This window comes from Limulus polyphemus, unplaced genomic scaffold (assembly GCF_000517525.1).
Source record: "Limulus polyphemus unplaced genomic scaffold, Limulus_polyphemus-2.1.2 Scaffold1446, whole genome shotgun sequence".
Lineage (NCBI taxonomy): Eukaryota > Metazoa > Arthropoda > Merostomata > Xiphosura > Limulidae > Limulus > Limulus polyphemus.
Window position 1 is genome coordinate 5815 of NW_013667056.1, and position 11807 is coordinate 17621.

The following is an 11807-nucleotide window of genomic DNA, read 5'->3' on the forward strand; positions in this document are numbered from 1 at the left end:
ACGAAAAAATAATTTGGCTGTTTTTAACTTTTTATAATACTGTTGCGTCAGCGAGTCACATGACCACTATGGCGCCCTCTAGTTTCTCGAACTATCTTGTTCTTTCAGGAATGCTCAAGTAATTGCTAGATATAGGGTAGGCTGGTATATAAAAGAAGGTGAGGTAATGTGTGGATAGACAGTGAGTAATTGAACTGCAGTCAGAGAGAGACGTATTGTTGTAGTTAACGTTCGTTCGTTATAGTGTTGTTTTAGCGCGAGTATTGAGATTAAGTGTATCGCAGAGTTATATTCGGAAAGAATAAACCAGTTTTATTAAGTAAAGACTTGTGTCGTTAAAATTTCGTCGGAACGAAGTTACGGAAAAATCAATTAACAAACGGAGACGTAACACCGGTTTTTAGCGTTCAAATCCACAAACATACCTCTGTACCACTGGGGGTGGGGGAATTTCAATGAAGAAAAGATAACGTAAAGGCTTAATCTATTCTTTGATTTGTTACTTCCGCTGCAATAGGCTAGTTTTTCTGAATTGAAATACAACCGATCAACTGAAGATACCAAGAAAATATAAGAAAAATGTGTGGTTATATAATTTGTTTTGAAACTGAGTTAAAATTAAAGGTATTATTTTAAATTTCATGTGAATCACTTTTTTATTTTAGTTTTTAAGTAGTTAGTTAGTATTATATTTTAACTAATCCGAATAAGTGACGATCGCTGTATCAAATAGATAAAACTAACACTAATACTGAATAAGCAAATAAATTCGGACACGAATTAGTAAGAAGAGAAATTTAAACAGCTTCAGGAAGGTTAAAAATATTAAATAGTAAGAAGAGAAAAATACACAGCTTCAGGAAGGTTGAGAACTTGTGCTTCTACAGGTATTTAACGTTCTAACTTAGTTTAAGCTATGTAAGTAAGTGCTTTTGCTTGTATTATATTTTAAGAGGTATTTTTAATATATCGAACGCAAGAAATTAACTAGTTCAATTTGGACAATCGTAACTAACGTTAATACTAACTCGGTAACTGTTGTTGTTATTAACATTAACAGTACACATTGTTGTATTACTTGTAAATGTAAGTTGTTTGTATAACTTATAGTTATATTCATAAGTGTTGTATAATTATAAATAATAAAGTTAAAAGTAATACTTAACGTTCATATACAAATTACAATCATTAAACAGTTGGTCCGCTTGATAATATCGAATAATGAATGCGACGAAATGTCGTAACATTATTCACATATCTAAAAGTAAAATTGTAAAATGTGGCTAAATTAATTTTGGTGAAGTAAAACTAAATCGGACACAAATCCCCATAGATTATTATTAGATACCATGCAATGTTAATGTTAGTACAATATGTGTAGTACTACCAGTAGTATACTGTACAGACTACAGCGTAAAATTTTGAAACTTTTCTGTTGACGGTTGTTGTTTACAAACACACTGTCACTGTGTCAGTGTCAATGAGATTTGGAAATATTAACTTGATTGTGTATTTTAATATACTTTACATATTTAATCATGATTAATAATGCCTGTGAATGTGATAACTATTCATATGGAAACCATCTTTATAACTTATACGTTATAATTATATGTCAGCGTCACTGTAAGTTATAACTTGTTAGCCTAGTACTATTATTAGTAGTTGTAGCATTAAAAACCAAACTGATCAAACTTAAAATTTAGATCTACATCTACTATTTTTAATTACTTATAAAATTAATAAGTGCCAGTTAGCCTAGGCTACATAATACCTTGTTTATCACTGTGTATAAACAACTATACTATTTAGGAAAACACATAACATTAAAGGATAACAGGGACCTTTTGATCCATTTAGGCTATCCTATCTATTAAATTCAACTCAATGCCAGACCTTATCATTCAAATACTTTCCTGTAAACTCCCTTAAGACTTAAGTTAACTATATCTACTGCATTTGAAGGCACCCCATTCCAGAGGCTAACCACATCGTTAAAAAAATATAATTATTTTAACTGAAGATGACTCCTTCCCTGCCAAAACTTATAATTGTGACCTTTAATACTGTCAATGTCATACTTATTATTGAGTATGAAAAATGATGATGCAGCAATACTATCAATTTCTTTAATAGTCTGAAACAACTCAATCAGATCTTCTTTGTTTTAAGAGAAAAATTCAGATATCTTAACCTATCTACATAATCATATCACAACCTTTCCATTCCAGTATCATCCTAGTATTAGTCCTTCTCTAAACCACTTCCAAAAGTGTAGTGTTCTTTTAAGGTCAGGATTTTAAGACTGAACGACTGTAGATGTAGCCTAACTAATGATCTACGTAATACACAGTGACATTGAACCTCATCAGATTTGCATTCTTTATTTCTGTAGATACAACCTAAAATACTCTTTTGTCCTGCCTCTAGCAACAGCACATTACTTGGATGGTAATGAACTGATGAACCAGAACATCAAGATCTTTTTCTTCCATAACCAACATGCATTACTTTGTATTTATTATTATGTATCTGCAGAAAGACATACTATTTTTCTATTGTTTCTTCTACTTCTTTTTTCATCCAAACACTTTTTAATCAATTGTCATTCCTTCATTTCTTGGCATTTTGACTTGAAACTTAGTAGGGTTATACCTTGGTCCAACACACCCAAACACATTTTTAATTTTTTTGATTTAGGCCTTTTTTAAGAATTTTATGGGGTCAAAAGTTAAACAACCCAAAAATATATGTTTTGGACTTCTGTGTGCAGATATTTATTGCAATCCATAAGAAAATTTGCACAAATATAAATTTTAATGCACCCAATACATTGATGCCCATTTTCAGTTTTTTTTTTTTTTTAGGGAGGTTCTAGAGATCACAAAAAAACTATTTTGGGCTTTGGTCTATTGGCTATATTTTAACCAATTTGCATGGGATTTAGTATAAAGATACCTTTATGCAAATCTCGCACATTGACAAAAAAAAGATGGTGGAATTGCTCAATGGATCATGAACAGTAATTCACTGGATTGCCCAGTTTCCTTATTCAGGATCATTATTTTCAATCTCGAGGGGTAGTTAGATCAGAATAATACTACAATATGTGTTCTTATGCTGCCACCTCATCCAGACATCCATCTCTTCACATATGCCTCATTTTAGGGATGGGTGCACGTCTCAACAGGCAGGAGTTTCAGGGTCTATGCATGGATTATGAGGTTTCCCTACACAATGTTTTAGAATTTCTTGCTGTTCAAAGAGTAATGTCCCATGGTATGGGCTTGTTAAAGGGAAAATCGTCAGGCTTCACTTCAGAAATTCTACTGTGTTATCTTACATCTTTCCATCAAGGGGCACTTGGTCCAGTACTGTTTGTTTTCGAACCTTGGATCTTCTTTCTTGGGACCACTCCTATCATATAACCCTACTAGCTTGCTATGTTCCAGGGGTATTGACATTGGTGGCAGATCATACAGATTCTCCCAACAGAATGGATGCTGCATCATGAAGTTCTCTGTTGGTTTAGCTCTCATTTTGAAACACTGATAATTGGTGTGTTGGCTACTCATCGGAACACCTAACTACTGGTATTTGGTACCTCACCCTCAGGCTTTGACAATAGATACATTCCATCAGGATGGGACAGGATTACACCTCTAGGGCATTCCACTGATTTGTATGGTATCCAAGGTACTAACTATGATTCGTTCTAACCCAGTGTTAGGTCCTGTTGATAGCACCAGATTGGTGGCTAAACCCTGATTTCCTATTCTGTGCTACTTTCAGGAAGTCCCACGATGGACATTTATCAATGGAAATGGCACATACATATATTGGGAATGGTGTGTTGAGAGGAGGTTGAACTCGCTTCGATCAGAGTGCCAACTGTAACTCATTTTTTATCCTAGCTCTTTGACAATGGTTTTGCATCTTATACAATCATCCTGTATAAGGCAGCCTTATCAAATACCTTTAGATACTCAAGATGAAAATTCTTTGAGTTCCCAGTACTCTCTTGCCTCATCATGTCATTACGGGTCCTTCATTCCAAATGAACAATTCAGTTACCTAACTGATATATAAAGGTGGAATTACATGCCTTTTCATCACATCTGTTTGTACCATGTATCACGTTTCCCTGAAGGTTTAAATTTTGTTGCTGCTAACTTACAGATGTTGTTGGCTGGAGTTGTTTGTGCTGATGCTTTATCATTCTACCTACATCCTCAAACAGGTTCTTGTTCCCTAAAACATTGACAGCCAGAGAAGGAGATATATCCTTTTCTTTAATTCATATGGTTACCTTGTTTTGAACCATATTGTTTATTCTGGGCTCTCATTGGAGGTGAGGAGTCGTCTGTGACTCATGTCTTTTCAGATCATCACATTTCTATGTCTTAGCGGCCTGGTGAAATTGCACACTGGAGGACATTGCATGGGCTAGTATATGGACCTCCTCTGATACTTTTATTTCCCACTACTTGCATAATATGGCAGTATCTTCCTTTGAGGGTTTTCGACTATTCACAGTAGTTATCTTAATCACAGCCAATAGTTTATAAGGAAGTGTGCATATCTTCATTACTAATATTGTCTCTATATTTGCCAGGGTCCCTTACCTTTTTTTCACAGGCTCTCACTCTGTGGCAAGTGTTGCCTAGGCAGGTGTGCTTTTATCAGACCAATTCCACACTAGCAACCACTAACACAATATACCTTATCTAGTTTGCAACAGGCTCTGTAGAAATGGAGTGTTCCATAAGACCACCTTGAGGCTGACCGGGTGGTATCACTGTACTGTGCTAGACCTCCTCTCTTGGACTATCATGGATAAAGCAAAAGGGGATCCTGCTTGTCCCTGCTGATCACTGGATTGAATAAATCTGGATTGTTTGCTTTTAAATATTTAGGAAACTTGGTTCACCTATTGCACTGATTCCAGAGCATTGTTTCTCAGGGCTTTCCAACATGCATTACCCCCAAGATTCTACTAGTGGAGCTTGGGGGTTCTTCCCACACCCAGTTTCCAGTCACTGGAATGGCAGACAGAGGCTTTTTCTACAGTGTTAGTATGAATTTCTTCCAAATTTGGGGGTGCTCTTACACGGGTCCCTGAATGTTTTTTCCCAGATGTTGGTAGGAGAGGCACCAGCCTATGTAGGAGCCTACTTGTAATACCATTTCAGATTTGATGCTCCTTTTTCTGGTTTTATTGAGTGTGGGCCTTGTTTTTAATCAATATTGGTTCAGTACATTGTTCCTGTAAGAGGGTCCATTTTCTCCTTGTAATTCCAAAAGCAGGGTGATCCCATCGTGGGTCCTTGATTAAGCACAGTTTGTTCCACATCTTCTTCATAATTCTGTTTCCTCAGGTTGAGTATGGCCTGCAAGATCCTGTCATTCCGAGGTTGGAGTGTTGACTTTCAGACTTCTTCAGGCTGAGGAGAGGGTTTGTCCACTAGGGGTTGCTTAACTTCTCATCGTGATTCCAGATGCTCGGAACCCATCACTGTATAGTTACTGGTTGGGATTCACTTACAAATATATATATATATTGCTGTCCAAATGTCCTAGCCACCAGTATGGCATTTAGGAATCATGGTCTTATAATTCCAAACCAGAGGAGTAGGACCTTGGCTATCTGGTTGGTTCCTGGCCTATAGTGATGATGGATCATGTCAAATTCCACCCAAATGACACAATTTTGGTTCTGGGTGAAGAACATGCCTGTTCTGGATATAGTGTGGTTCTCCCACTAAGATGCTAAGCTTCCATTGGCACACCCATGATCTAAGCAAATGCATTTTGTATGGATAATGTCCTCAGTGGCCTCTCCACCTTATCAGTATGGGTTTTAAATGTAGTGGGAGACAAGGTAAGTATGTTTTGGAAGTTAACATTTTCTTATATCAAAAGTGTATTTCCAATAATACTTACCTCTTTTCACACTCTCCACCATTCTTTCCTACTAAGAGCTGGTGTTAGCAACTGTGTATTGGGTCAGTCTTAAAAAAATTGATAATACTATCTGAATGAGGTGCTTTTATATAGTACCAGGATAGAGGGTGCATTAACATAGGTGGAGAGTGTCATGTGATAGATATCGCTAAGGGCAGTTAAGTGGGGAATAAAAGACTGGAGCAAGCAAGAAAAGTTCAGACCATTGCTTAGATGGGCAAAGGAATGAAACTCTAGCAGTCGAGTAATTGCTGTAGTGGGAGAGAAGGTAAATACTATTGGAAATACATTTTTGATATAAGAAAATGGTAAATTGTATGCCTTCCTCTACTGCTAGTATAATTTTTTTTTTCTGGTCTTCAAGGCAAAGACTGGAAAAAAATACAAAGTTTATATAACATATTGTTGGCCTACTTTCTTTTAATTTTAAAAACTCCTCAAATGAAAAACGGGTAACACCTGTTGCATGATTTAAAAATAAGCATGCTACTCTGGCAAGATATGCCCTTTTGACCTTGCAAATAGGTCAACTTCAACAAAAGCTTATGCCCAGAATATCAAAAAGCAGGTTAGAGCCTACATATTAATATAAAGTGTAAATAAAATTAAGTTATTTATGGAATTTTAGAGATTACACAAATGAAATTTGAAAATTTTCCAAAGAAGTATTTTTAATCTTAACATGAAAATTACTTTGTACTCAGAGCAGTCAACACTTACTGCATTTATTATGGAAAAAGTTTAAGAAAAATACTTAATTACAAATTCTGACTTTTTTGTCTACAAATGTCTTGTAATGTTTACTAAAAGTGTGAAAACTTTTATGTAGATACACAAAACATGTTAAAAGTTGCTAATAGTTATAGTATGGAAACTTTCATGGTTACTCTGGGGTATTGGGATCGATTTATTCCTCTGAGGTAGTACCAAAAGAGTTAAATTAATACAAGTAAACCTAAGTTCAGTTCCATGCAATAGAATGCACTTTTTTTTATTGACTTTTTTAAAAACCTATTATTAATGTGTTCAGAAAATACATTGTTGCTTTTCCATAACTATTATTTTTGTTTATTTCCAATGTCATCTGGAAAGAAACACTTGATAACAATGCTGTTTTTGTAATTTAGAAATATAGATATTTCAGTCTTTTCAAACAGCTATATCTTATTTGGCACCAAAGTGAGTATATCCAACCAAGAAAATCTTGAAGCAGTAAGCCTCTTTCTAGAAAAGGAGAAACAATTGAACACCTTGTCTTTTCCCTCTGTATTTTATAAATATGGAATATCTTACTTCTGGGTGTTTTCCTCCCTCAATTTTATCTCACGTACATTTGCCGGGCTCTCTTCCATCAAGATGAGATCTTTGGCAGTGTTCTTTACATTTTTGGAAACCCAAGCTAAGGCTGTTTATCAGCATTCTTCTCTGGTTACTATGGTTTCCTATTCATTGATTTTTGGAGGGTTATATAGGTTTCTGGGCCTTGGTAGTCTCATAGAATTACCTCTTTGCTTTTTTTCACCTCTTTTTTCCCCTTATTGAAGCCTCCTACTCTTGGAGGGGTGCCCATTGTGGATCATTAAGGTAACTTGCTTTTGGAGCTGCCCCTCAGCTCTGGTCAGGCAGGAGTTTGGCTTTTCTTCTGTGTTCACCTATGGACTCCCTTTGCAGACAATATTTTAGTCAGTTGCTTTCTCACAGATATTTCCTCTTTTTCACATACAACCTTCTGTTTCTTCTTCTCAGGTTTTCTTTCCACTACCCCTCTCAGATCACCTAAATCCTGAACACTTAGAGAAGGCTGTGTCTTCTCTATGGGTTATGAATTCTGTAAAACAGTTCCTCAACCTTTCTTGGGACTTTAACTCCCATCTGTTTGTTCCCAAAGAGATGGAGGATTTGCACCCTGTCATAGACCTCTCAGCCCTTAACCAGTTTCTTGTAATTTGTTGGTTTAAGGTGGACAGTTTTTCAATCTGAAGTGAGTGTTTTCTCTTGGTTTGTGTATAACCAAAGTCAGTGTTTTATATACTTTTCTCTACATTTCAATTTGTTTGTCTTTGCTTTCTGTGGTTTGCCCATGACAATTACATTTTTCATTTCTGAGCCTTTGATTCAGGTTAGCAGATGCATTTTTGAGGTCTCTATTTTCAGTTCTAAATGGATTATTGGCATCTTCTTGCTCCATCCAAAGAAGTTTCCATGTCAGTGATTTCTCTTCTCCTTTGGGAGGTATCTAATTGGAGTTGGCTTGTAAGATTCTTCAAGTTCATATTGACTCACTCTCAATATTTAGTTTACATTGGAGTCTTTTTAAATGCAGGTGCAGGATGGGCTCAGTTATCTTCTTTACATCTTTGTAACTTAGAGCTTCTGATTACCAAAGCTCTCTTGTCTTCTACTCTTTCTGTGCAAGAAGTTCTATCACTTTTGGGGGACTCAAGTAAAGCAAAAGACCCTTTTTTTTCTCAGATGTGTCTCTGTTCTTCCTCTTCATTGGAACCTTGTTGATAAAAAAAGTTATGTCCAGAGATTCCCTGTCATCTCTTCTTCTATCACTGTGGTGGTGGATGGATTAGCCCCACAAAACACTGGGCATCCCTTTTCCCCTACCTTTCCTGGATGTATATATCTATTCATTGATGCCTGCACCCTATTTGGGTTATGGTCTCTAGAGGGATGGTCCTTGAACTGTTGGCTGCTCACTGAGATTATTGTAATCTTCAGTCTCATCTATCTGGTCATCTTGTGATGATCTATTTCTACAATTCCACTGTCTGCCATGTCTTACATCAACCAACAAAGAGGAATTTGATCTTGAGACCTCTGCTTTATTCTAATTTTCTTTTTTAGACCCATAACCACCACATTTGGTTGTTGGCCTGTTCTGTTCTGTGAGCTTTGAACCTCATTGCAAATTCATTATCTTGCTTGGGCTGGATATTTCCCATGAGTGATTTTTCCATCCTCTGGTGTTTCAGTGGATTTGTTTCCACTTTGAGAGTCTTCTCATTCATACCTTTGTATCTCCCCTCACCACTGAATTTCCTCATTTTCTTGTCACCTATGCTGAACTCTGCAGCTATGGCAGTCAGTGCTCTGAACCATAATTGAATAAATTTATTTGCCTATGCATGTCCTCTTAGACTTCTTCCTAGGATTCTGCCTCTTTTTCTCAAAATACCTTACTGGGGCATTTTCATCAATGTCCTTTATCTGGCTCAGTCATTGATTTTTTTTATCCTTTAATGTCATGCTTTGCTCTAGATTGCTCTACTATTTCTCATCACACTTCATGTATTTATCTAGCTTTTGAAAAGCAGTTTATCTGTTTCTACACTAACCAGTTCTAGAGCAGCTTTGTCCTTGACTTTCTATCTTTTCCCTGGCCATTCTTCTTTTCAGGTGTCCTCATTATCTGGGCTGGAATGTCTGCATTTTTCTCCAGGTCCTCACATGCTGCCCATTTGAGTCTTTGGCCACATTTTTACATAAAATCTTACTTCTTCTTGCTTGCAGCACATGCCAATCTAACCTTCTTGCCTTAGATGCCTCCCACACTCTTTATCACAGTGATAAGTTTATTTTTTTCCCCTGAATGATTTTTTTTTTCCTAGACTCTCTCATTATGGGCACAGGGACCACCTCATAATCATTTTGTGCTTGTTCTAGTTTTCAAACTATAATTTTTAATACAGGAATTGTATTTTTACAACATTTTGCAGATTATCAGTAAAACATTACAAGGTTTTAGTACACAAAATATCAGATTTGCTTGTGCATTTTTCTTTTTCGAATGTTGACTATTCAACATATGAAGTAATTTTGATTTTAAGATTAAAAATATTTTTATGAATCAGAAAGTTGTCAAATTTCACATGCAAAATCTTTGTAACCTCCTAATATCCTCCAGTTATTTGTCAAACCTTTTTTTTTTAGAAAAACTTTCTCTGTCTGTTATATTCACTAGTGTATCTCTATATAGTTTTGGTTGATTTGATCACCTTATAACCAACATAAAAAATTAGGAAATTGATATAAATTACACTTTTTTCGTTGTAAAATGACTTCAAATTATAGCAAGAAACAACAAATGTTTAGTCTAAATAGCTTAAATCTCATAACTTTATACATCTGTATATATTTATTTTTTATTTCATTGATCTTGCAGCCGTGTCTAACTAACATTACAAAAGTTACAATGATGTGACACATACGGTCATATTATATATCCAGTAATATAAAAATGGCCTTTACAAAGTGACCTGTTTTCAGTATTTTTTCAAGTGAACCAGTATTTTGTAAAATAGTCACATTTTGGTTATAATAAATTAGATATGCAATTATATTATTATCTACAAATAAGTTCTAAAATTTCAGTTATTTTTTTCTTAAAACATAGAACAGTAAATAAAAAAAATTAGGAAACTATGACTTTTTCTGCTTACAAACTTTGTAGTCGTTTTGTCTGCCATAATTTACTAAGCCTTGTCAAATTTTGCATGTGGAGGATGTAACACAAAATAAGTTTTTTAGGTTTTTATATATGCATTTTGAAATAACAAATTATTATAAATTACTCTATCAAAATTGCAAAATTCCACTGTAACATATCAGGCTTATTAACTGAACTGTATTGAGAAAAAAAATTGTTTTTTGGACAACATTTTAACTTACCACTTTCTTCGGTGATTCAAGACAAAGAAATAATCTTGGGAACTTCCCATATTCTAGAGACTGAGAAAACCACCAGGTGGATATTCTGATCTTTGGATTGGTTATTCACACATCATAAACAGAAGCAGGTATACTTAAGCATTTCAAAAAATGGAAAGAGGGAGGTGGGGCCACTGTGTTTGATTCACTAAATGTAGCAGTCTCTCCGCAAATAGAAAAGATAGGAGGTTGTTACTTTATATTCTAGCTTGTCAGTATTGGTAATTTGAAATTCTAATTCATAAAATACTATAGATTTTGCATTCAGACATCACAAACATCTAATTTGAGTCAAAGCTGTATTCAACATACCACGTGACACTGCCTGGAGCTCAACAACAGTGAATTTAAGCCCAACTTCTACTTAGTGCAACCAAAAAGAGATAATTAATAAAAACTATATGGGAAAAAATATGACTTCTGTTGGTCAAACCTGTCCATTAAATAAGACCTTTTGGTATAGGTAACTTGTTTGAAAAGCTGGAAGGAGTTCAGTGGTGGGTTAACAGAGTTACTGTCATCTCAGCAAATCAAGAAGGTTCACTGGTGGGTTGACAAATGTATTGTCATCTCAGCATATCAAGAATGTAAGAAGCTCAAATTTTGTATTCTAATTTGTCATTATCTATAGTTTGTGTATCTAATTGGTTGAACACTTGAAACCCATAGAATGTGAATATTGAGAATTTATTTAAATATTTCTTTTTGAAATGAAAGATTAAAACTTAATGGCAAGCTTATTGATAATAAAGTTGTTTAAGTTTTGAATGTAACTCTGTAAAAAAGGTTGTGACATATTCACATCAACCATTGTATATGCATAGAGAAAAACAGTGTTAGATAAAGAGAACTTGTGACAATTTTAGTATAAAGATACAAGTTCATATCAGATGGCATAGCCAGGTGGTTAGGGTGTTTGACGGGTTTTGAATCCCTGTTCCACCAAATATGCTCACCCTTTCAGCCATGGGGGCATTAAAATTTGTTGGTAAAAGAGTAGCCCAAGAGTTGGAGGTGGGTGGTGATGATTAGCTGCCTTCTCTCTAGTCTTACATTTGAAAAGGTTTTTCGTTGTACAAAACTTGAAGATAGCTTTGATATACAAAAACACCTGTAACTGAGTTCTT

At 35.2% G+C, this 11807-nt stretch overlaps 1 protein-coding gene across 5 annotated transcripts in view; it reads left to right on the forward strand.

The window, feature by feature from the left end:
• Positions 1-481: 481 nt before the first annotated feature.
• The window catches only part of LOC106463612, a 62957-nt gene continuing 51631 nt past the window's right edge, over positions 482-11807 (forward strand). For 2 of the 5 annotated variants that reach the window (XM_013923661.2, XM_022391148.1), the window contains exons 1-2: positions 844-887; positions 11144-11267. The gene's annotated coding sequence lies outside the window, so the exon portion shown is untranslated. Of the gene's footprint in view, positions 625-843; positions 888-1609; positions 1627-11143; positions 11268-11807 lie in introns of those variants that run through there. The other 3 variants (XM_022391145.1, XM_022391146.1, XM_022391147.1) reach the window with 3 other exon arrangements.